This window comes from Ambystoma mexicanum, chromosome 2p, assembly GCF_040938575.1.
Source record: "Ambystoma mexicanum isolate Mex_15411 chromosome 2p, UKY_AmexF1_1, whole genome shotgun sequence".
In the NCBI taxonomy this organism is placed as follows: domain Eukaryota; kingdom Metazoa; phylum Chordata; class Amphibia; order Caudata; family Ambystomatidae; genus Ambystoma; species Ambystoma mexicanum.
The window spans coordinates 89,517,050-89,543,733 of record NC_090923.1 but is presented as its reverse complement, the minus strand read 5'-3'; the positions used below and the strand labels follow the sequence as shown (position 1 = coordinate 89,543,733).

Here is a 26,684-nt window from a genome sequence, read left to right as displayed (position 1 = left end):
TGAAACTGCCCTCTTGGATCTAAAAATCCAAATGGATGACATCAAAGACCAGGGCAAACTGGCCATCTTGCTCTTGTTGGATCTCTCGGCTGCCTTTGATCTGGTTGGCCACCAGATCCTCACTCAACACCTCTCCTCGGCTGCTGCATTCTCTCAGAATGCCACTAAGTGGATCCAGTCATTCCTGTCTGACAGGACGACTAGAGTCTTCGCCCCCCACTGCGGCTGCAGACCCTATCCCAATCACATGTGGAGTGCCGCAAGGCTCCTGCATTTCTCCCACACTTTACAACATCTTCACGAAGCTCCTACTTGACCGTCTTGACGATCTGGGTGTAAGCTACACTAATTATGCAGATGACACCCACGTCCTCATCACGCTCACTGGTAGCTATGAAGAAGATGCTGCAAAGCTTAATGATATCTATTTAGAAATCCAAGTCTGGATGGCCACACACAGTCTTTGCCTTAACGACGATAAAACAGAATTGCTTATCGTAGGCTCCCAGGCTCGCCTCAACAAACTGGACCAAAGGTACCAATCCTTTACCATTGATGGCAACATCATAAAAGTCTCCAAAGAGGTTCAAACATTAGGTCTATACCTCAATTCTACCCTATCACTAAAGAAACAAATAAACTCTACCATCTCAGCTACCTCATACACCAATAAATTGATCAATGCCTGTAGGCCTTTCCTCACCACCTCTAGCTGCCTAACCCTATCTAGAGCGCTGATATTGTCTAAATTAGACTATTGCAACACTCTACTTAGGCACTACCAATAAAAACTTGAACAGACTCCAGATCCTGCAAAATAATGCACTAAGATGTGCCCTCAACCTCCCGCGCAAGGCGCACATATCCACGGTTAGAAAAGAAGTCCACTGGCTCCCGATCCGTGACAGAATTAAGCTAAGAACACTGGTCATCACCCACAAGTGCCTATCACATACTGCCCCACGTTACCTTTCTGACAAATTCTCTAGACACTGCCCCTTTAGACCCAAAAGAACACCTTACCTACACCAACTAAAGATCCCTAATTATAACCTAAAAACAGCAGGGGGCTCCAGTTTTCCAGTGCTTGCAGCACAATGTTGGAACACCCTCCCCACTACAATTAGATCGGAAGCTGCATTCTGGCCATTCAGAGCCATGGTAAAATCATGGCTACTAGCCTAAACAGCCAGACTCTCACCGACATGACCTGGCTAGCCGCCGCTCTCCACCTGTAGTAATGTTTACTCCACCTACAGCCTATTCAGGACCAACCTGTAACCCAGTCCGCATTAGCCACTGTAACTTTTTTTCTTTCTTGCATACTCTCTGTACATACTTTTCTCGGTATATTCTACTCTTGTTGGAAAACATTCAGAGCCTGGACTAATGTATGCTCTGTCTGTTGTACTATGATGCTCGTGTAACGATATGTAACTCTGCTGTACACATGATTATCCGCCCAGTTACCTGAGGGTTCGGATGCGCTTTACAAATAAACTAAACTAAAGGTAGAGGCAGCAGCAGGGTTGGCAAGCTCCTTGCAGATTTTAAAGAGTTCGGCCGAGTTGTTAGATGCCGCAGAGATGCGGGCTTGGATAAGGGCTCTCTTCTTGGTGAGAACGGAGAGACAGTATTGCCTTTGGAGCAGGCGGCAGGCCAGTTTGTCAGAGGATGAACATGAAGCACGCCATTTCCTCTCTGCCACCCTGCACTTGCGTTTAAGGGTGACGAGATCTGAGTCATACCAGGAGTTACATTTGGCTTTGGGCTTCAGGTGGATTCTCATGACAGGGGCAAGGATATCAAGAGTATCAGATATAGCAGAGTGGAGCATGGAGAGGGCTGTGTCAGGGTGTGAGTCAGCCGAAGGGGGAGGTGGGGGCGAGAAGGTGGCAGCAAAAGCCTCAACTGACACGCTCTTCATGGGTCGGATGACCGAGAAGGTGGGTGGCAGTGATGAGGGTGGCTTTGCTTGTGGGGTAGGGAGGGTGAGGTGGGAGGATAGGAGAAAGTGATCACTCCAGGAGAGAGGAGTGGAGAGAGGGACGGAGAGGGGAAGGTCGGAAGAGATCAGAGCATCGAGTGTGCCCTGCAGAGTGAGTAGGTCCAGACGGGAGAATAGAGAGTGAGAGAGTCGCAGAGGTCACAAAAGAGTCCCGTGGGGGAACAGGAAGCATCCAAGTGGATGTTGAAGTCACCAAGACTTCAACATCAGAGGAAAGACGCCTTTCCATCAGAGGAAAGAATTCAGAACCTGTTACTGCAAATTCCTCTATCAGTCCGGTCGTCAGATAAGCAAAGCAATGTGTTTGCTAGGCATGATGGCGTCATGTATTTACCTGGTTCCCCATGCACGCCTGCGCATGCGACCCATGCAGGAATGGTTGGCAAAACAGTGGTCTCAGGCAAGTGGTCAGTGGGACGATCTAGTTTTCATTTCGCCAACACTAGTACAGAGTATTCGCTGGTGGAAAAGAGAGAACCTGTCAAAGGGGAAACCCTTTTACGATCCAGAAATACAGGCCGTAGTCACTACGGACGCGTCCCTGTCGGGGTGGGGAGCACACCTCCTTCACCACACAGCTCATGGCCTCTGGTCTCACAGTGGCCAAGAATCACATCAACCTGCTAGAGTTTCTAGCGGTCTTCAGAGCGCTTTGAGCGTTCGAACGCCACCTATCAAACCTGTCAGTGCAGATCCTAACGGACAGCACGACCGCAATATTTTACATAAACAGGGGGGCACTCGTTTGCCTAATCTGTCCAGGTTTGCCCAGAAAATGTGGTTATGGGCACTCAGACGGATCATTTACCTGTCGTCTCAACATGTTCTAGGTGATCTCAATTCACCAGCGGACGCTTTGAGCAGAGATCCCCTCCTAGAAGAACACGAATGGTGTCATCGCGAAGAAGTCGTAGGAGACCTCTTCTCACAGTGGGGTTTCCTCACTATAGAGCTATTCGCCACAAGCGAAAACGGACAATGCCCAGGATTCGCATCCAGGTTCCCCCAGCCAGGCTTCAAGGGGAATGCTCTATGGATGAATTGGTCAGGGAGGTTTGTCTACACTTTTCCACCAACCCCTCTAATGAGGAAGGTGGTCAACAAGATACACAGGGAATCTATGACGCTCATCCTGGTTGCTGGGCGAGGCAACTGTCGTTCCCGCACCTGCACAAACTGGTAGTGTGCAAACCCATCAGACTCCCGTGCTGGTACAACCTACTCTCCCAGCACGGAGGACAAACCGTGCATCCTCAACTCAACTCGATGAACTTGGCAGCATGGCTCCTGAAGTCATAGATTTTGGCCATCTCAATTTACCACAGATATGTATGGATTTCTTAAAAGAATCAAGGAAACCTAACACAAGGCACTGTTACTTTGATAAATGGAAAAGATGTGTTATTTGGTGCCAGAATAAACAAATCAACCCAGTTGATTGCACTCCTTCCAAGATTGTCACCTACATGCTCCACTTACTGGACGCAGGGTTGGTATTTAATTCACTCCAGGTACACCTGGTGGCGCTGTCGGCCTACACCACCTCCCATAACAAGGTGTCATGGTGGAAGGTGCCAGTTGTCAAAGCCTTTATGGAAGGGGTGAAGAGACTCCGCCCTCCAATTTCTAACCCACCACCAGGGTGGGACCCTAATGTGGTGCTTGCTAAACTGACAGGACCCCCCTTTGAACCCATGCATAAAGCTAGCCTCAAACACCTGACTTATAAGACTGCCTTCTTAGTAGCCGTTACATCCATAAGAAGGGTCAGTGAAATTCAGGCTCTGTCAGTGCAGGATCCTTTCTCTACTGTTCATAAGGATAAACTGATTCTACGAACTCACCCTAGGTTCTCACCTAAGTTAATTTCCAAATTCCATGTTAACCAGTCCATTGAGCTACCGGCCTTCTTCTAAGAACCCAAAAGCTCTGCTGAGGTGAAACTACACACACTAGATGTGCGAAGAGGGGTCCTCTACTACGTAGACAAGAACAGACCGCTAAGGAAGACAGATCAACTGTTCGTCTCCCTAGCTACAGGCAGAGAAGGAGATCTCTAAAGGTGCAATCACGAAATGGATAGTCAAATGTATCCAGCTGTTACTCCCTTTCAGATAAAACTCTGCCTTTTACGCTAAGGGGCCACTCTACAAGAGGCACGGGGGCCACTCTGGCTTTCATTGCAAATGTACCCTTTGGCACCATTTGCAAAGCAGCTACATGGAGCTCTATTCACACTTTTACTCAGCACTACTGCATTGACACTCATCCCAAGAAAGATACTCAAGTGGGACAAGCGGTTCTAAGACATTCGCTCATGACCCTTCTCACATCCCACCTCCTAACACTGCTCGCTAATCTATGCACAGAATGTTATCTAAGTAGATTCCACAAACCTCAGAAGGGATACATTACTCACCATAATCGTATTTCTGATGCTTGTATCTGCTTAGATTCACATGCGCCTGCCCTTCCTCCCCTCTGAGAGAAGGCGCATGGATGCTTGTAGTCTTATCTATCTGCTTGGATACTTTGTATTCACGCTACTCCATGTCAGAAAAAATACAATCTGAGGGTCCTACATGCGTGAGGGATCATGGGTACAGTGGACATCACACTAGGGATAGTATTACTGGCACGCCCTAGTTCGACACCCCTTTTCGAGTTTCGAAAAACAAACTGTAATACTCTGCAGCTTCCACTAGATGTCGGCCTATGCGCAGCATGTGAATCTAAGCAGATACAAGCATCAGAAATACGATTACGGTGAGTAATGTATCCCATATATTTTTTGGGGGGAAAAATACCTACAACGGCATAATTCATCAAAGCAAGGTAGCACATGTTACCTTGCTTTCATGATTTATTTGCATGCATGATAAATAATGCATAAATTATGGCGCATGCATCATTCACATGCTGCTGCAGCATGCAAAGTTGAGGGGCCGGAGCTGCTGCCGGCTGTCACCGTGCTGCCACTCCAGGGGGCATGGGGCCCCCTGGAATTGCTGTGCTGTTGTGTTAGTGATAAATATGGATTAGTGATAAACAACCAATTTGACAGTAGACTAAGCATCCATTTCGGACTATGTATTTTGCCTTTCGCAAGTAGCAGTAATAGCATGTTTTTTTCTGCCATTCTCTGTTACGATTATCACAAGACATTCCATCTCAGTATCCTCGGTCACTTGACAAAATCCTTGTGCCTAACAACTTCTGTACAGTGTACAAATAATTGCCATAGCACATCAAGTGGACATTGACTTCATTGTGCCACAATGAATGCTTTGTTGTAATGTGTATCTTTCCCATCTATCTTTTGGCATGCTGGTCAGGATGGTTGTTTGAATGTATGGGGTAACGAGTGCTCAAAGTATGGGATGTCCTGTGAGGGTGCTGATTTCCCTATTTTTTCAACCTCTGAAGCCTGAAAGTAGATGCATGCAGCCTTGACAAGCGACCAACTTTGCACCAGACCTGCAGATGAATTTAACTGGTCTGCTGTTAAATCTCAGTTACCTGTTAATGGTATCCACTACATTTACTTGCTCATTTTACTATACCGATATGATCGCTCAGTGGGTTGACCGCTTGCTGCTGCGATGTGTGTGTATGATCTGCAGGTTCGAATCCCAGCAAGGCCATCCCAGCCTTTCATCCTTCTTAGGTCGATAAATTAGTACCAACACAGGTTGGGTGATATTGTATGCATATTTTTTCTATAATAAATAGCTGAAGCGGAAGTGCTATACAACAACATAGTGTCATTTGGCCTTTGACGTCTGCTTACATTCACAGTAATTTGACAATATGGAACTACACACACAGATATTAGTGATACATACAGTGATCCATTCTTGTATGAAATGTATATCACATTAGTGAAATCATAACCATATTTTTTGCAGTGTACTTGGGAACAATGCTATTTGATGCTACTTCCTTTTTTGTGAAGGGGTGAAACGTCGTGTTTCAACGCTTTCCGGGATGTCACTTTGGGGCAGGGGTCAAATAATAGCACTTCCGGTGATGTCATCAGAGGTCAAGGGTCGTGAGGTGAGGAGTGGGCCACTTTTTTTGGGTGTTTGGGCCGATTTCTTGTCTCAGTCCGACCCTGGTGGGGGAGGTTCATCTCACTCTTGTCTTTGCCAAGCACCCATTGTGAAGCCCGCACGAGGGCGCTAGCGTGTATGGGAGGACAGGAAGCTTGGAGTGCACCCGCACTCTGCTGGCATTTGTCCTCAAGTAAGTCTGCTTTATTCCAGTTCTGACTGCTGATTGGCTACGCTCCTGCATAAAGGCGAGCATCCTGGAGCAGAACACAAGATTTCTACCCATGGAACAAATGACGTCTGCAGCCACCGCCAGTGACTGCTGAGTGACCGCTGCTGCTCCAAACTCCTCTTTTGCTCAACAGGGAAGATCCAGACCGGGCATCTTCCTCCCCTGGACTGGTGGGCCTAACCAGTCTCGAGACCACCTGCTTTCTGAACCATCCAACCATGGCTGACTTCTTTCCACTGCGACCGACCCTCTCAGTTCCATCTTGGGTCCTTCGTCTCCGCTATCTTTTTCTCTACCTGTGTCTAACCTCTCTCCCTGGCCATTCAACCAATACCTCGCACTCCTTTCCCACCGCATCGCCGCACTCTGCCCCAACTTTGTGTTATGCGGATGACACCCAGCTCATCTTCAGGCTACCCTCGGCCTCCTCCTCTACTTCCCTCATCTCTGACTGTCTACTATCCAGGAGTGGTGTGCCGCCAACGATCTCTGCCTTAATGCCAGTAAGACCGAGATTCTACTCATCGGCACACCCACTCCCTCCTTCCCTGCAACTCTCTGGCCGGCCTCTGTTGGCCCTCTTCCTGCTCCTACCTGCAACGCAAAAAACCTCAGGGTTATCTTCGACTCCACACTCTCCTTCTCTCCTCACATTTCTGACGTTTCTAAGAAGTCGCACTACCAGCTGCACCTCCTCAAAGGTATCCTTCCTTTCCTCTCCTTCCCCCAGAAGCTCACTCTCCAGAGCCCTGGTTCTCTCGAAGCTGGACTACTGTAACCTCTATCTAAATCTGCCTGCCTCTACTCTCCGCCCTCTGCAACTCATCCAGAACAGGACTGCTAGACTTGTCCTTTGCCTCAAGCCCAGGGATCGTATCTCACCAGGACTCAAATCTCTGCACTGGCTCCCTGTGGCTGCGAGGATTAGGTTCAAAACCCTCTGCATCGTCCACAAGGCCTCCTGGGGCCTCAATACCTTCAACTCCCTCTTCCTCAATTCCTTCCTTCTCGAGCTCTTTGCTCATCTGCCCCAAACTCCCTCAGGGTCAGTCACTTCTCCAAGCAACGAGTTGGTGGTAGATCTTTCTTCAGCTGGGGCTTCCCTCTGGAACAGCCTCCCTGAAACTTGAGGAGAATCATCTTCGGTTCCGGGAGCACCTCAAAACCTTTCTTTGCTTCTGCTTTTTCTCTTCCTCTCCCTTGCGGACTTCCTGGCTGACACTGACTTTGCACTGGTTGCCTGGCCACCCTCTGATCTCGGGCCCAGGTCCCCTTCCCCGCCAGTCGCACTCCTGCACCGCCCTCCTGGTAACCCCGCACTTGGGGACAGTTTTATGTATCCCTACAGTCCCACTACCAGCACTTGACACCTGTTTTCTGCACTTACCCTTGCACTTGCCACCTGCTAGCCATACTTTACCCATTGTTATTTATTTTCTTATCCCATGTACTGCACTGTCCTCTCCCCCTCCCCACCCTGCACTTCTCCCCCATCCCCTTCCCATGCACTTGCGCTATCTGAATGACACCTGACCTAGTAGGATCGCTGTCTGTCTTCCCTCTGTCCCCCTCCCTTGCCTCGTCGTGCCTAGAAACACCTGTGTATAGGCGCGTTATAAATGCCATATTATATCATATGCCTCAAAGAGCTGCGACCGTCCTGGGCTGCAATTCCCCCAACACCCTGGGACCTGGACCAATCTACTGTGCATAGTCTCCTGAAATGCGATTTTGGCTGGAACTTCGTGGTCATCCTGCTGGACTTACAGTGACTCTTTCCCGCTCTGGGACGTCTACCTTTTCACATCGGGGACCGAGAAACTGAGAGAAGCCTGCCGTCTGACAACAGTTGCTGACTGAAGCAAAGCCTGTGTCGAGTCCCAACATGCCAGTATCGTGATGATCATCTGCTGGGCCTGCCACCGCAAGAAGCTAACAGTCCGCTCCTGCAAAAAGTTCTGTCTTCAGATGCCAGGCCAATACTTTCAACAAGAACTGCTGTCGCCGCACCTGTGGACCCGTTGGTGACGGTCTTCTTTCTTCATGAAAAGGTACTGTCTTGCTTGTAGATACTTACCTGGATTCGTGATGTGTTGAATCAGAATCCCACGTATTCCTCATCTTTGATTTACTCCAATATCCTGCTTGCAGCTCAAACTTTTTTCAGCAGAGGGTGCTGTGCCTCGTCCTCGTGTCCCGCAAGAGCCTCCGTCTCCTAGAGCATGACGTTGACACTGGTATATATGGTACCACGCCCGTTGCCTCAGTTTTCTGCACAGCTGCTCGAAGCGGTTCTTCGCCTCATTGGGTTATTTACTGCATAGTTATGTTTGCTACAAAAATGGCTACTCGTAACCTCAAAAACGGGCTTCAAGAAAGATGCTGAGTGTTCGGCTAAGATGTCCATAACCAATCCTCATCAAGCATGTGCCTGGGTGTGGGCCACATCGTCTAAGATTGTGGCTCATGCCAGTCTGACTGGAAAAGTGTTAGAGGAGGAAGCAGAAACTTGCTTTGGGCAATCGATCCCCAAGTTCATCATCGGTGACCCCCCACAAAAATGTTGTCTGAAGATAAAAGCCCAAGGGGTAGATATCATCTCCGGGCCAAGAGGCACAGTAAAGGTTAGACGCGTTTGAGATCTCGGCGGTCCTCTTTGTCATTTTCAAGGAGATCAGAGAAAAGTCATTGCTCCAGATTGCCCTCTACGGATTCCTCGCCCAAAGAGCAACGGGTAAGATTTCCTAAAAAGGGGGCTAGTCAAGTGGAACTGGAGAGGTTCTGCTGGCAGATGTTTTGCTTTTTCTTGGGCACATGCAAGGACCTCAGAACTATTTCCCCATACACCCTAACAAAACAAGTCATTTGGACTCAGATAGGCAAGGAATCACACTTAGACTAGTCATAAAGAAACACGTGGCTTGTTAAAAGCCCTTTATTCTCTCTATACATACACACTTAACATATAGTCAATTATACATAAACATCGAAAGAAAGCTTCACCATTAGTATGGTTGCAGAAGACACCTTCATCTTGGCCACCACAACACTGCTTAGTCCCAGAGCTGGTAGGCAGAGAGATTGCTCATACTAACGGGTTCTGGAGTGGAGCATCCTCCCTGTCAGCGAGACTGCATCACCCTGGGGTCCAGTTCTATCGTCTTCCAAGAGGAATACCTCTTCTCTTTATGGGGGAATCCCAGCCCCTCATACGTTAGCAGACTGCCATCGGCTGAAGAGCAGACAATAAGCATGAGGAGCCAAGAGTGGAAAATTCCTGCTAGAAGTGAAAAAAGCCAGCTTCTCCTCCTTGCCTTCTTTCCTAGTACCCCCTTATCACTGCGCCTGCAGTATGCTCCGACTCCCTTCCTAACTTGTCCTTCGGCGGACAATGCAACAACTATTCTCCACATTAAGTTCAGCTGACATCATTATGTGGCCTTGCCTCCGCTGCAGAAATGCACGTCTGCTTACTGAGCCCACGAAAACGTAGGCTTGCCTTGCAGTAATGGAAGTGAATGTCCAAAATGGCCGAGCATCGGCGCCATGTTCTTTTAGCTCCTTTTTCGCACACGCACTACAGACGTTAAAGGTGTTTGACAAGGCGGCAAAGCCAGCCCCTTCGTTGAAGTCGTTAGAGACTCCCGCCCCATTGCGCGAAACACTGACCGGGTTTTGTGTGTAAAAACCATTGACCATGCGCCCAGACAGTAGGTCAAAGGATTCGAAGGCCTTGAAGGCCACTCGTGCGCCTCAAAGGGATACTCCTTCTCCGACCCATTTGTCAAAGTCGAGTCTATCGATGCTGAAACAGTTGGGGTCGAAGCCCTTGAGAACTTTTGAAGTCTGAAGGTTTTTAAACCTCAGGGAAAAAGACTAAGTCCATGGCCTCTGTTTATTATTATTTATTTATTTATTTGTATATGGTTTGTTTAAACCTTTACAAAAAAGAAATCACATGATAATAGAAAAACACAATAAATACGACATAAACAGACATTTTAAGATCAACATTACATTATCATCAAATTTTTCTAAAATCTTAGTTTCCTAATGTAAGAGTTTAAAATTTGCACAGAAATTCTTTAAAAAGGCAATAATTCTTAATTTCAAGACTGTTGAATTATGTCGAATCTGAAACCATAACAAATCTGTATCTACACAATGTAAGTGTCTTATAAATTGCTCAAAGTATCGTATTCATTCTTTCAATAATGCTGGACATAACAAAATAAGATGCAGCATAGTTTCTTCCACCCTTTCTTCTTTTCAATACTTGCACCAACTCCACTCATCTTTTATCTTTTTAAGACATGATTAGTTTTAAGAACATCAAAGCGAAATCTCATAAGAGTTTCTGAAATTTCGTGACGGATATTTTTCCAAGAAGAACTCCAATCGGGGTTTAAATTTCCAGCACAAATAGGCTTGACTCAGTCTTAGATTGCGCCACTGCATCAAGAGTCTGGTGCCAGTCATTACATTTCAAATGTTTTTTACTTTCAGAGGATTGTTTGCTAGCATCTCTGATGATATACCTGCATTCCCCAGTATGTATTCCATGTATTCTTTCAATTTAATGCAAAAAACATTAGTTAAGTCTTTTCCAGCTAACGTATATAGTGAATTGGTATTGGTCAATGAACATTTTTTTCCATAATAGCATTTTCTTCCAAACAATAATGGATCTCAATGACTGCATACCAAATTCATATCTGATTACTTCAATCGGTATATTCATAGGAATGAAATATAAAACCACTTTCCAGATTACACTTTCTAATTTTTTCATCAAGTCAGTATTTTCCAGCTCATAGAATTCCATACCATATACCAATTTAGGAATACATGACATTGTATAAAATTGTTTTAGTGGTATAGCAGTAAATCTCCCAAATTTTGCATCAAATTTAGGCATCTGTCTTAGAATCATGTCATCTTTCATTCTTAACTGTCTTTTCACAATCGCCAGAGAGCCATTACCTGAAAAATGCTAGCCTAAGTATTTAAAAGACTTTTGGCAGGTGATTTTTTTTTTCCCTTGACAAGACCAGGATAACCGTGATTGATTTTTACAAGTCTTACCTAGGCACATAATAGTTGTTTTATCCGCATTGATTTTTAAACGAATACTGGAGATAAAAAGTACAAAAGCGTTTATCAGTCTCTGCAGACCAACCTTAGTACAATCCAAAAGTAAAAAATCGTCAGCATAAGCTAGCCATTCTATGGTAATACCACCTAATTTGGGTGCTATCAAACCTTTACCTTTCATTTCGTTACCAGCTTTACAAACATAAATGTTGAATAACGTGGCAGCCGGTTTACAACCTTGTCTCAGACCATTCGGAATTAGCTGTTCGGAAGATGGCTTCCCTTCTGAATTAAGTCTGATTTTGATTTTAGTATTAGAGTATAGCTCTCTAATCATTTCAAGAAGATGTGCTGGGATCGATAGGTCCCTTAAAATTTCCCATAAGGTGTGTCGATCCACCAGGTCGAATGCTTTAGAGAGATCCATCGCTGCCACAAAGATTGTAGCACCTTGTTTTTTCAGAGCCTTAGATTGCAAACTTTTCAGAACAAGACTACCACAATCTGTGCCCAACTTTTTCCTAAAACCAATTTGTTTAATATCAAGAGCCTTACAGCTGTTAATCCAGTCATCCAAATCCTTTAATATAATAGACGTAAAGATCTTGTAATCAGGGTCAGATATTGCAGTAGGCCTATAGCTTTCAGGAGCAGACCTCGGGCCCCCACAGGTAAATATCAGTTTTCATTATCAAACTCAATAAATTATTTGGCCCGGGGGCACCCGACTTTTTAGCTTTCCCAATCATCTTAGATATATAGGTTGAGGAAATGTCCAGATCCCATTTAACCATTTCATTTTTTTGTGTAATGTTCGTTTTCAATAGTTTTTCAGCGCAAGATACCTCATATAATGCTATAAAGTGTTTTTTCCACATATCTTCGCTGATTTGCGTAAAAGGATCTCTTTTTGTGTAAGCAAAGTGTCATTTAACAACAAGCAAAAGTTAGAAGTATCTTTGCTCTATTATTGCAAGAATTTTTTCGCCATCAGTTTGATCTCTATTCACCTTTCGAGCGATTAGCCAGTTTTTATATGCTTGTTTTAACTTTTTAATTTTTTTATTTTTCTTTGATATTGAATCAATTCCATTTTTTAGCTTACGAATTTCTTGTCTCCGCTCTTTTTTCTTGACTAAAGTCTGGTTATCAAAAACATGTATATGTGCTTTTTTTCTTAATGTTACTTACTTTGCTTATACATATTTTCTGTGTAATCGTATTTATATAATGAGTAAAGCCAGTTTCGGACAGATTTTCTACTTTATCTTCAGTCGACGTATGTCCCCAATCTTTATACAATGCGGAAGTACATTTTTTAGTTTTGGTATAAGACCATGGTATCCTACTGCCTGTGATATTGGTAAGTATTTCTTCATCATAGCTTGCGTAATTTTCTAAATTTTCAGTATGTGGAATTTCTATTGAAAGTAAGTTATGGTCACTTGTAGGCATTTCTACCACTGTTAACTGTGACATAAAACGTTCCAAACCATAAATTACAAAAAGGTAATCTACTATCAAACCATAACCCCTAGCGTGCCATGTATGCTTGTCATTATGTATTTTGGTTAACCCCATAATTTCCAAACAATTCATCCAAATCACACCTCTCCGATTGTTACTAGTCGACATGGGTCTTGATTTATTATCAGCAGAATCTATGTCCCATAACAAAACTCATCAATCTCAGCCTTATTAAGATTACAATCTGCATTTAGGTCCCCAGCTATTAGCACAAAGTTGTTTGACATGGATTCCCTCCATACATCAATTTTATTTGTTACATTGTTAATTTCTTTCAACAGTTGAGTTTCAGTGTATTTAAGAGGGTTCCAGTAAACATTAATGATACATACATTAACACGGGTGTCTCCTAATCTGATGTTACAAGTAACTGCTAAGAAAACCTCTAGGTCTGCCCATACATTTATATTCACCGGATCCAATGTGAATTTACAAGCAGTGAGCAGGCCACCCATTGGTCTTCCTTTTTCGCCCTTTACAGTGGGTATCTGCCAAGTATAATAGTTCTCCCAAGACAATTGCGTCATTCCCCAAGTTTCTTGAATAAAAACCACATCAAAGTTACTCAAATAATCCGTTACTTCTGTGTTATACAACAACTGAGAGTGACCTCTCGAATTCTAGGATGCTATGAGGCTTTACCATTATCGCTAAAGTGGCCTAGCCAACGTCTTCAACGATTCAATTGCATTTTTTAAAGCAAGGGTCAAGCCTCTCAATTCCACCTTATCAGAGCATGCGTCAGCTGTTTCAGACGCTTTGGTTATTTCTGAGTTAGAATGTATTTCTCTCCCATGATTAGAATGATTGCTACCTTGCTTAAAGTCAAGACAAATGTATTGGTGTATGTCAAAACCTTTACATTGCAAAGTTTCGGCTTCTTTTAGCAACAACATTCTAACTAGCGCTGATGGAATCACCAATCGAACATAGTCTTATCTTTTTCTATGAATAAAATCTACCAATACAATTTCCGCATGGGATATCATCTCAAGCACAGGGATCGTCGCAAATAAAGACATGATATAGGAGCAGTTCAAGATTATCTTTCTACCCTCAGGAAATAATGTAGTGAGTATTAGACTTGGCAGTTCAGCCCTAGCTGGATTTTTCAGATCTAAAGTCATTGTCAACTTCATAGTTTTCACAAGATTTTTGTGTATTTCTCTCTTCTAAATAAAGATTTGTATGTTCAGATGAACTTTTTTTGTTTTCCTTGTTATTTTGCTCTTCTAAAATTTTTCTTACTATCTTAGTAATATCGTGTTGATTATGAGCCCTTTCTTATTCCGCCCCATTTTCACCTTTACAGTTAACATATTCCGTCTTGTTAAAGTGCTCATTAGTGCTCGGCTCAGGATTGTTACTGATATCTTCTAATAGTGTTTTCAAAATTTCACTATCCGAAATTCGCATATCATTTTGCATCACAGTATTATCAACACTAGTTCTATCATTACTAGTGCTTTGTTTTAAGCTAAGATGTCCATGTTAATTTTTTCGCTGCTGCATAAGCCCTGAGGTAGCAGGTGTGATCGGGGTAGATGGTTTAGTCTTAAGGCTCATATTCGAATTTGACACCTGTTTAACATTGTCTTCAAAAATTGTGATTGGGCCTATTATGTTGCCTACCAAAATCTCATCAGTCTTAGCTATGGGGTTTTTAGATTTCGACGTCGCTATTGGCATCAAGGAATTGGCTTTGAAAATGTCAAAGATGTCAGCCATACCGGTTTTTAACGAGGTCAGCTGTGATGCAATATCTAAAGATTCGGTTTTCTTTTTCATCGTTTCAGAGATGGTATTTTCAGCATCATGATATACTTCCTGTAGCGGGTGCTGATTAGATCTAGACTCGTCACATATGACACCACTTGCATTTATGGCCTCTTCAGTGTCTATATGTTTCTTCGTGTGTTTCGTCTTGTCCGGACCGGTCAAGTCTTGCTGTTCAGTTTCTATCATATTTTTAAAATTGGCATCTCTTAAATATTTACGCAATGTCTTAGATAGATTTTTATTTTTGTTTTGCATCTGTATTAGTTTTTTTTTTTTCTTTTTTTTCTTTATTTTGATTTACTTCTCCTAATTTATCACCATTTGGAGGGGAGCAATGTTCAGTCACCAGTACCGATGTCTTGGACCCTGCCAGGTTCATTTCAATGGGGTTATCCTGTTTCTGCTAATCTTCTATTACAATAGCTACAGGTATGGATATTTTTTCCGGATTCATAGGAGTAGCCTGTGACTTTTTACAGGTTTATGGTTTTACTGCAGGTTTTACTGCTGATTTAGATAGAATTTCATTAAGCTTAGCAGGTATCTGCTGGACAGATATGTTAATTTGCAATAATAAATCTGTTTGTCTTTTTAATTCACTTAAAATTAAGCAGTTAAAAATCCCCATCAATGTGCAAATATCAGTATTGTCTGTTTTATCCAAAAGTAGTTCATTATTAGAATCTATTCCATTAGAAACTAAAACAGAAGTATCATTATTGTTGAAAAGTGTCCAAGTCATCTGTTGTAAATACACTAGGAGTGTCGTCGTACAGCTGTTCAATTGTTCCAGCTTCCCCTTGTGTGTTGGCTAACTCAGTCCACAAGCCTTTCAAAACCTCTTTTTGCGGTAGGTCAGTCAGATCTTCAGCAAACAAGGATTGCGAGTTGCCATTCAATTGTAACTCTACAATCCCCTTATCCTCACTTATTTTCAAATTGTTTGAACAATTAATGGCACATGTTATTAATTCTTCTTCATCAGACTGTTGCGGGGGGAGTGGCAAGGCCGCTGCCCGAGCTAAACTAGCTCTGCGCGTGGACACTGCAGCAAAAAAATCTGCCCGTGGATCTTTCACAACAGTTGGAAGTTTGGATTTCTTACTTTTCATTATTACACTTTTCTTTTTTCAAAGACGCAATCTTTTAACAACCGTAGTCAGAAATGACCTTTTATTCTGTGCTAGCCTCCGTCTATGTTCAATATGAAGATGCCCTCATGAGAAATAGCTAGCGTAGTATAGCTGACTGCTAACAGTGAACAGTAAACAGTCCTTTGCTGTCCTTCGAGGTGCGCGCACAGGTGCGCTGCACCTTGGGTAGATATGGCGTGTGGGTGGGGTGAGAGGCGCTGTGTCACACCACACCAAGCCAATGGCAACTGCCGTAAGAAAAGAAAAGACCTTTTTTGAGCTAATTATAAATTCACTAGCAGCTTGTAAGCAGGCAGTCCATTAATTGACCATTAACTGACAACCTCTATACAGGCAGTCCGTTGCCGACACTCATAAATCACCTCCAGGCAGCTTCCTGTGTTACACGGCAGGACGTCCTCCTTCGTTTCGTTCGTCAGGAAAATACAAGGTCAGCTACACGCTGAATTCAAAGCCACGCTGCAGACTTCACGCATGCTGTGATTTCCCACAGTAAACAGTCCTTTGCTGTCCTGCGAGGTGCGCCTCTATTTATGAGGAAGAGGGGGAGGAAGAAAGCCCTATTTATAGTTTTGGTAGGGAATACAACACTCCTGTTGTTCCAGAGGAGCTGATATCACAGGAATCCAAAATGAGACCTTGTGCACACCCTGCAGGATGCCAGTGGTCAAAACACTTTTTCAGATGTTGGCACTCCTGAAGGTTCAGGTCATGCTGATGCAATTTATAAATGAGTAATGGCAAAGGTTATTGAATACCTTGGGATGGGGTGGTCATTTCAATATGAACAGGATGACCATACAGATATTTTGGACAGGGGACCTCCTAAGGACCCAGTCCTTCCCTTCCATACAGCAGTGAAGAATAGATACCATCCCTGCGGTTCACAAGGGTTTCACCAAAAAATACAGATCCTCATCAGCAAATACAGAGTTGTTTTCGAAACATCCAGTCCAAAAAGCCTTGTTGTGCAAGCAGCTACTGCTGCATATAAGGGAGCAGCCTATCCCACAGTCCCTTCGTACACGGAGGATAAAAGGCTTGATGCCATGGGAAAGAATGTTTCTGATGCTTGTTAATCTGCTTAGAATCACATGCTGTGCATATGGTCCGACATCCAGTGGTAACCGCAGAGTATTGCATCTTGTCTTTCGGGGACCGAAAGGGGACATCAGCATAGGCGTGTCTGAAACACTATCCCTATCGTGACGTGTGTAGTACCCAAAATCCCTCATGCGCCGAGGTCCCTCAGATTGTTTTTTTCCGCCCAGATAACTGGTCGCCCTATAGCAGAGCTCATCATGAGACATTGTTTATCTTACCAAATTGTCGGTTTAATCCCCGTTAAGTCAGTTCGCCCATCAAGAACATCTTCGACAAAGATTACGGGGGAATCGTCTACGGCTGTGGGTTCCGGCGCCTAAGATCCGGCATTCGGACTTCCACGTGGTCGGGCCTTCTGGCCGGCCTACACAGTAGGGAGAGTGGGCTCGGGGTTTGCCATACTGTTAAAAAATTATGTATTTCCTCTTTTCCACTGCTTTCCTTTTTGGTCTGGTCACCCTTCCCTTCTGCTATGGAAAGGACTCCATTTAGATTCTGCCCTGTGTGTAGGGTCAGATATCCGTGGAAAGACGAGCACATGTCGTGTAACGCTTGTCTCCCCCTAGAGCACGACGAGAAGCAGTATTCGGCGTGTAAACTCCTTAGACCTACAACCCTTGAGGTGTGCCGGTTGAAGCGGAGGGCCGCGTATGGAATGTCACGCGTGGTGCCTCCCTCCCCTGCCGTGACACCAGCCGAAAGTGACGGGAGTTCATCGGATGACCAAACGTCCAACGCGGACGTTATAGACCTCGAGGCGGGCTATTCTAGGGCCGCCACGCCCGTCCCTGATCCTTCCAGGCTCGACTCTGGTCTTGCTACAGTGACCACACCCGGTGACACAGGCGTACAATCGCACCGTACAAAGCACACAACCCAAGTGCCCTCCTCGACGACTTTGTCGAAGAAGGCGAAAGCGCCAACGGGTCCGCCGGAAACTTCGGCAGCGTCCACGGATCGGTCTGATCCGAAGCCTTCCCCGCATCCGCAGCAGCGCATGACTTGGCATAACAAACGTAACAAGGGCGCTACTACCCAAACTACACGCGCCGAAGTTTCAGAACAAGAAACTTCGACGGATACCAAGGCCCGTACAGGCCCGAAAACTACGAGTAGGCCTCTACCCGAGAAGCCATCCGCTGGCCCTTCTGGAGCCGCGGAAGCCATTTTCACTGCCGACTCATCATCGGAGGCATTGTCTCCCGAAGATTCGGTGACCATCCGTAAGAGCATCAATAGGATTGCTACGGCGGTGGGCCTAGTACTAGTTCCGCCCACGGTTATGGGCCAATCCGCCAAAAAGTTTTCCACGGATTTGGAAGACGATCCCAAAGACTCTTACGAAGAAAGCCAGGTACCCCTCTCAAGCACCTTGAGGAGATCCTCTCAACGCCCTAGGGCGGAGAACATGGTTCCTACTCAGCTAGGTCCATTTGGGTCATCCAAGTTTACCACGGAGCAATTTGAGGGGTGTATGGATCGGCTGGAGCAGTTTTTCAGGGTTTCTGATGAACCACCGCCGAAAAAAGCTTGGGTAGACCCTAACCCTCAAACACAAGATGTCCAACACCTAGATGTCCAACACCAAGTTGACTATCAAGAAGATGTCCAGATGGACAGGTATAGAGACATCTATACAGAAGAAGAGTCGTCTTCTTTTCTGGACAACTATGGGGAAGATCGAGGAGCAACGGACAACTGGGAGGACACCCAGCAGGACTATCACAACTCTGATATCGTCTGCCTCGACTCTCCCCCATCCACCCCGATTCGACAAGCTTCCCCGGTGGATGATCAATTGGCTTTCAACAACATGTTGAAAAAAGCAGCAGAATTCTTTAAAATTGCCACGCTTGAAGCCTTGCCCGAACAAGATTTTGCGGAGGACGTTATTAATGAAAAGCCTCCGGCAAGCCAGTCTATCCCTCTCTTCAGCTCTGTAAAGAGACGGCTGGCCCCTTCCTTACTCACACCCGCTCAGACTAGGGCTGTGAACCCAAGGGTCGAAAAACTTTACTGACCCCCCTCCACCGACCCGCTTTATATCAAAGGACACGCAATCCCAGGCTGGTGGTGACCAACACTCGCAAGAGAGCAGGGGTTCCCCTTGCCACGGGAGAGTCACCCCGGGACAAGGAGTCCAAAAGGTTGTATGCCTTAGGCAAACGGGTTGCGGCGGCCTATACCGTCCGGATTGCCAATAACACAACGTTACTGGCAAGCTACGTCGACGCCCAATGGAACCTACTCCAGGAAGGCCTTCAAGAGGTTCCGGAACCAACCAGAGCAAAGCTTCTCGCCATTGTCTCGGAGGGCAAACATGCCAATCAGAATGTGGTAAAGAATACCCTGGACACCGTAGAGACAGCAGGCAAGTCTCTAGCACAGGGTACTCTCCTAAAGAGGCACGCGTGGCTGCGCACGTCGGGCTTCAGGCCTAAGACCCAGGCATCCATTATCAATAAACCCATCGAAGAGGCCAACCTCTTCGGGAAGGCGGTAGACGACGCGTTGAAGACAGCCAAGAAGGAGCACAAGACTATTAAGTCGCTGCAGCAAATTTCCCAGAAACCCTCTTCACAGAGGGGCAGTAATTCTCGGCGGTCCTTTCGAGGACAAGCCCGCGCCGCTCAAAATAATTTCGGCACGGGCAACTTCAACTCAAGTCAACCTGCTGCAAGCCCCACTTGCTGCCCCCAGAGGGGTCAGAAGCGCGGAAAGAATAGATACAGAGGCTCCAATTCCAGAGGAGCATCAACTTTGGGTCAGAAATGACCACCAAGTCCAGGTCCCCTCCCATGTCTCCTCCCATGTCTACCCGGTCGGGGGGCGATTACCCTCACCTCGAAGATTGGCTCATCACGGGGGACTCGTTCGACGTTTGTTTTTTCGGACACCCAAAAAACAGTAGACCTACTGTTCAGCCTGGGATTTTCTATCAACAAAAAGAAATCCAGCTTAGTCCCCAGCCAAGTAAAACAGTTCCTGGGGGCTCTAATTCGTACGTAAGAGGGTCTAGTCTTCCCTTCCAGCGAGAGGGTTCAGAACATGCTCTCTCAGGTTCCTCAGTATGTAGCCAGTCGAGAGGTGACGGTACGCAAAGCTATGCGTTTGCTAGGGATGATGGCGTCATGCATATACTTGGTCCCACACGCGCGGCTGCGCATGCGTCCCATGCAAGAGTGGCTCAACAGCCAGTGGTGTCAGGCCAGCGGACAATGGGAAGATCTATTAGTTGTCTCGCCAGCCCTCATTCTCTCTCTGCAGTGGTGGTCGAGGGAGAACCTCTTGAAGGGGAAAACCTTCACCACCCCTGCAGTGGAAGCCACTCTCACGACAGACGCATCTCTCACAGGGTGGGGGGCTCACCTGCTTCAACAGACAGCGCACGGAGTGTGGTCCCCTCAGGTAGCGTCCAACCATATAAACCTACTGGAGCTACTAGCAGTGTTTAAAGCATTGAAAGCCTTTCAGGAGCAACTACAAGGGAAGGCAGTGCTGGTCCTAACCGACAGCACAACAGCAATATATTGCCTGAACAAACAGGGGGGCACTCACTCTCCAGGGCTAGCCAAGCTGTCCCAAAACATCTGGATATGGGCTCTCAAACACAAGATGTTCTTGATATCCCAACATGTTCCAGGGGAACTCAATCTTCTGGCAGACGTACTCGGCAGAGATTTTCCTCTGCCAGAAGAGTACGAATGGCGACTGCACGAAGACATTGTATCCAACGTCTTCGCAGAATGGGGGTTTCCAGAGATCGACCTGTTCGCTACTCATGAGAACGCCCAATGCCAAGATTACGCCTGCAGGTACCCCCAGAACCGATCCAAGGGGAACGGTCTCTGGATAACTTGGTCGGGGAAATTTGTCTACGCTTTTCCACCCGACTCCCCTTATGAACAAGATAGTACACAAGATGCACCAGGAACCAGTCACCATGATTCTGGTGGCTCCCATGTGGGCCCGCCAACCTTGGTTCGCGCACCTCATGGAAATGTCCCTCTCCCCACCAGTCAAGCTGCCCTGCCCGTACAACATGTCTCAGGACAGGGGGGAGACTCTGCACCCATGCCCACAAACTCTGAACTTAGCAGCCTGGCTCCTGAGGTCATAGAGTTTGGACATCTGCAACTCCCTCAAAGATGCATGGACATACTGAGGGAGGCAAGAAAGCCTAACACATGTTATTGCTATGCCAGCAAATGGAAACGTTTTGTCATCTGGTGCAGTTCCAAAGGCGTCAATCCCACCGATTGCTCGCCTTCACACATTGTGTTATATGTAACCCATCTGTTGGACTCTGGGTTAGTCTTCAATTCCTTATAGGTTCACCTAGCGGCGTTGTCAGCCTACACCACGTCACAGCAGAAGGTGTCGTGGTGGAAAATACCTGTGATTAAAGCCTTTATGGAAGGGGTTAAAAGAATGTATCCCCCCATCACTCACCCAGCCCCTGGGTGGCTTCTAAATGTGGTTTTAACTAGGCTCATGGGGACCCCCTTTTGAGCCTATGCATAAAGCTAGTCTGAAAGACCCGACTTACAAGACAGCCTTTCTAGTAGCTATCACTTCTATCAGAAGAGTTAGCAAACTACAGGCCCTCTCGGTTTTGGACCCCTTTGTTACAGTCCACAACGATAAGATAGTTCTGCGCACTCATCCCAGATTTGCGCCGAAATGCATTTCGAAGTTCCATGTGAACCAGTCATTCGAACTAACCCACGTTCTTCCAGAGACCTACTAACATGGCTGAAAGAAGCCTTCACACACTAGATGTGCGCAGGGCAGTCATGTTCTACATGGATAGAACTAAACCATTGAGGAAGACTAAACAATTCTTTGTTTCAGTGGCAGCTGGTAGAGAAGGGGATCCTGTCTCTAAATCAGCAATTTCAAGGTGGATTGTCAAATGCATCACACTATGTTACACTCTTGCAAAGAGAGAACTGCCCTTCAAGCCTAGAGCACATTCTACTCGAGGCACTGGGGCATCCATAGCATTCACTGCAAATGTTCCCCTAGAGTCCATTTGCAAAGCGGCAACCTGGAGTTCTGTACACACCTTTACAAAACACTACTGCCTAGACACTCATTCTAGGTCTGAGTCTCAGGTGGGACAAGTAGTACTAAGACATCTTTTTTCTACTGTTCCTTCTTGCAACCCACCTCCAACTCCGGGTACTGCTCGCTAGTCTATGCACAGCATGTGATTCTAAGCAGATTAACAAGCATCAGAAGACATGCATTATTTACCGTAAAAGCATTTCTGATGATTGTATCTGCTTAGATTCACATGCGCCCTCCCTGCCTCCTCGCTCGGGGTGGAAGGAACATAGACTTCTTACTACTTTCTCTCTTCATGTACTCACTCATTATAGCCTTGGGCACCCTCATGGCAGAAAAAATACAATCAGGGACCTCGGCGCGTGAGGGATTTTGGGTACTACACACGTCACGATAGGGATAGTGTTTCAGACACGCCTATGCCGACGTCCCCTTTCGTTCCCCGAAAGACAAGATGCAATACTCTGCGGTTACCACTGGATGTCGGACCATATGCACAGTATGTGAATCTAAGCAGATACAATCATCAGAATGCTTTTACGGTAAGTAATGCATGTCTTTCTCCGCAGGGGTATGGCACTGAGAGCAACAAATACAACTTGTGCTACAGCGAAGTTCACCTAAACTTTGTGGGAGGTGATAGCCATGTCCTCTGGACACATTCCAGATGGTGAAGAAAGGGATGGTTGTTGGGGAGAATTCTCATAAATGTGCTAATTCCCTTCACCTTAGAGACCCCCAGCAACTTTGCTGGATTTTGAGGACTTGATTATTTTACCTGAAGAGTGTGAGCCTTTTATTCCCCACTCTCTCGTATTTTGATGTGTGTTTTACTCTTATGTTCTTTGATTGTGGAGTTTTAGACCACTCCATAGGCATCATCTTTTCATGTGTGTCACACAGCACCCACTGTGCAGTGACACAGGGAAGCCCCTCAAGCTGTCCCAAGGTTTAAATACCTTCTCTGGGATAAACTACTGTTTCCCAGAGAAAGTAAAGTGAAATTGACTTTACTCGTCTATCCAAATTCCTATACCCAGCACACACTATCTTACCATAGAGTGCTGGAGGGGTTACTTAGTATCCGCTATGTCTAGAAACTCATGTAGCAGTCAAATGCTACCCTTTCCTCTCGAAATGGCTGGTGGCAGTGGTTTTACAATGAACTACCATGATTGTTCCCAACCGCGAACACCGGTAGCGTTAAATCGCAGGAGCCATGTTTTTCAAGATGACGTCTGAGCCTCCTTTGTTTAAATGGGTCCCAGTCTTCTTTTTCTGCCATTTCTTTTTGGAAAGGTCATTCTAGAGTTTGTCTGTGGGTGCCAGACCAGGTTTGGTCCCTTTGTTCCTACGCCTTTGGCGGGCTTCAGGACTGTAGACTGTCTCTGGTGCCATAGTCTCTGGGGTGGGCAGGAAGTGAGGGAGGTGCCCAGAACTCCCTGTGCTTGGTCTCCTATGAGACCCAAATGCACTCTGGCGTGATTGGCTGGCTGACTGTCCGTCAAGGACAGCCACCCTGCTGGGTGAGTGGCAGCTAGGCTGGATTGAATGGAAGGAAACTGGATAAAAGGCAAGTCTCTTGGCTTGGAAGGCAGAGTGGACCACTGGAACGAAAGAACCGAAGATGAGCTGGAAGAGGACAGCTGCTGCAACTCCTGGACCATTGGTTTGCCCAGTGAAGCCCTGCTGCAGGTCCAAATCGCCAAGTTAATCTCGACAGAGAAGCCCTTCAAGGACGACTTCTCCCTTTTGAGTTGGTGGGACCAATCACTCGTAAGCCACCTGGATACCATTCTCGGAGCTGGTTGTATTTTCCTCAGAGTGCTGCAGGAAACCGAATAGCCAGGGAGAAGGACACCAGTTTGTGTGCTGGACTACAGCTACCGGAATTGAAGATTTGCCTTTGCCAGCTTTTTGACCAGTCCCAGTGCAGTAGTCCCCCGACGTCCTCCCTCTTGTCCCCACGACTGAGGCTCAGAAATAGCGAGATCTGCAGGAACTGCCAGGAACAGACGTCTTCAGCTGTATCTTTCTCTTCATTGTAAGGTATTGTGAAAACCCGACCCAGAAATCTTACCACTCACTGCGAAAGTGCTTGAAACTTTGGCAACTTCCAGGCCTAGTCGGCTTGTGACCCTACATATGAATCTTTCTTTTACAAACTACTTCTGAGAACTTTGGTAAAGACTTTTTAGTTTAACTTCCAGAACTGCTTTATCCTATACAAGACTTTAGTCCATTGACTTTGGCCTAACCTATTGCATTGAATCAACTCATCTGGTAAACTCAAACTATTTACACTGTTTAAGAGTAACTGTGATATTTGTTTCATTAACTTATGCCTTTTGGCTCCTACTTCAAGTGCTCTGAATGCCATTTTGCTCCTCCTTCAAAGTAGTCTAAATGCCTCAGAACCTGATACTGTGAAGTACTGAAGTATATTTTTTGTGTGACATAAATTGCCTCCTTCTAGTGAATGTTTTATAACTGTGAAATAAAGTGTTTTACCAAGAAACCTTGAGTATAAGAGTCTATTTGAATACTTTTAATTATAGACCTCTGTGTAACATCCTTATAACTCACATTCCCTCTTGAGATAAGCCTGGATGCTCAGCAACGCTACCACAAAACTCTGTATTAGACTTATACCAAAGCTTGGTTTTGCTTACACCTGTAGTCCTAGTTGTGTGTAGTGGTTACTGCATACAAACTTTGCCTAACCATGGTTTTATGAATATTATTTAGGACGGTAAAGATACTATGTGCCAATCATTGCAGTGGGCTAGACACTGCAAATTGTATTAGCTGTTCTATGGCTGCTGGTACAGTGCGTAGCAGTTTTGCCTGGCTTCGTAAATCAGAGTTTACTTCTGACATGCAGTCCAGATTGTAATGCCATTTAAAGGGTCTTATTTGTTTGGATCTAAAGCAGACGAAAGTCTTAAAGTTACAGTCATCTAAAGCAGTGGCAAAATCTTTGAGTTGGATCCTTAGGCAGCCACAAAAAGGTCGAATAACTCCATCTTCTGCTCAGGGATGGAGAAATTGTTCATTCCTTTACTATTCCTCAATTAGCAGAGGAAGGGGTCAATTTAACCAGAGGGGATGGAGAAGGCAACCTGGAGGCGGTCGAGGGAGTACAGGCAGAGGAACTGCAGCAGGATCCGCTGCCTTGACTTCTGCACCAACCAGTGCCACAAAACTACTTTGAAAACTTGAATCATTCGACAGTGGTGGAAGGCAGTTTATCCCAGCATCTGAAAGAATGGCAAAGTATTACAACAAGTGCTTGGGTACTACAAACAGTCGCCCTTGGTTACTGCCTCCCTTTTCTAAAGAGATCACCAGACTGTCCCCCAGGAGGCCAGTCCTTGAAAGTTCCAGATCTGCTCCTCCTACAGGAAGTTCAGACACTGTTGGAGAAGATTGCAATCAAACAGATACCTGTAGCAGAAAGAAATCAAGGCTTGTATTCTCCTTATTTTCTGATCCCCAAAAAAGGACAGAGGGTTGGGACCGATCTTGGACTTGAGATGCTTGAACAACCTCTTCAGGATGAACACGTTCAAGATGGTCACTCTCTCGCAGATCCTCAGGCCCTTCGGCTCCAGGATTGGATGGTGTCATTGGATCTTTAGGATGCTTATTTTCATGTGCCAATTCATCTCAAGCACAGGAAATATGAGATTTGCTGTTGGCAGTTCTCACTGTCAGTTTCTAGTTCTGCCATTCAAGCTGACCTCTGCCCAAGTGTGTCCACCAATCTGATGATGGTGGAGGTGGTAGCGAATCTATGGACAGGGGGAGGAGTCACATCTACCCCTACCTGGACGATTGGCTGATCAGAGCCTGTTCGTCCGAACAGGCTCTGGAACATCTCAACAGCACCCGTCATTCTCTCCTCAAGCTGGGCTTCTCTCTCAACTTCAAGAAGTCCCACATTACACCTTTACATTACCCTGCCACAGGTAAGGCCCCCAGACCCTCGCACTCCCAGCACCTATTTTTCGAAGGGATTGATTCCTCCGACATATTCCACATCCATGAAAGGTAATCACCACAGCTGTGCTTCTGAAAATGTTTGTGTCTGCGTCCTGCGTCGATGTCGATACGCTGTCCTCAAAGGCCTCCGTCGAGCCGACGTCACCGGATGTTATCAGTAGGACGCACAACGCCCATAGCCTCAGTTCCGTTTTTTCTGCGAACGTGTTCGCTTCAGAGATCTAGGCGCGCCTCGGTTCTTCTGATTCTATCGGTTCTTCGAACTTGGTTTGTGAAGTTGTCATGACTTCTTCTACCCCGCGGTCGGGATTCAAGAAGTGTCGGGACTGCGGTTCCACAATGTCACTTATGGACCCGCACAACGTCTGCCTCTGGTGCATCGGCGAGGACCACGCCACCGATGACTGTGACGAATGCCAGTCTTTGACATCAAAGGCCTTGCGGAAGCGAAAGAAGAAGCTTACGGTAGGTAGGGTTTCCAAGCCCGAAAGTTGAAATCTGCTGGGCTTTCGACCGACGATTCGAGGGGCGACTCTCCGCATCGTTGGCGTAAGTCCAGGGGGTCTGGGTCCCGGAGTGGTTCCCGCCATTCCTCTGCCTCTTCTATTCAGTCGCGGAAGCGCTGTCACCGGTCGCCTTCCCCGTCCTCATCCGAGGAC

General features: G+C 46.0%; 1 protein-coding gene across 3 annotated transcripts in view; it reads left to right on the top strand.

The window, feature by feature from the left end:
- ARIH2 (ariadne RBR E3 ubiquitin protein ligase 2) overlaps positions 1 to 26,684 on the top strand; it is a 676,612-nt gene that overhangs the window by 569,101 nt on the left and 80,827 nt on the right. The gene's annotated exons all lie outside the window — the stretch shown is intronic.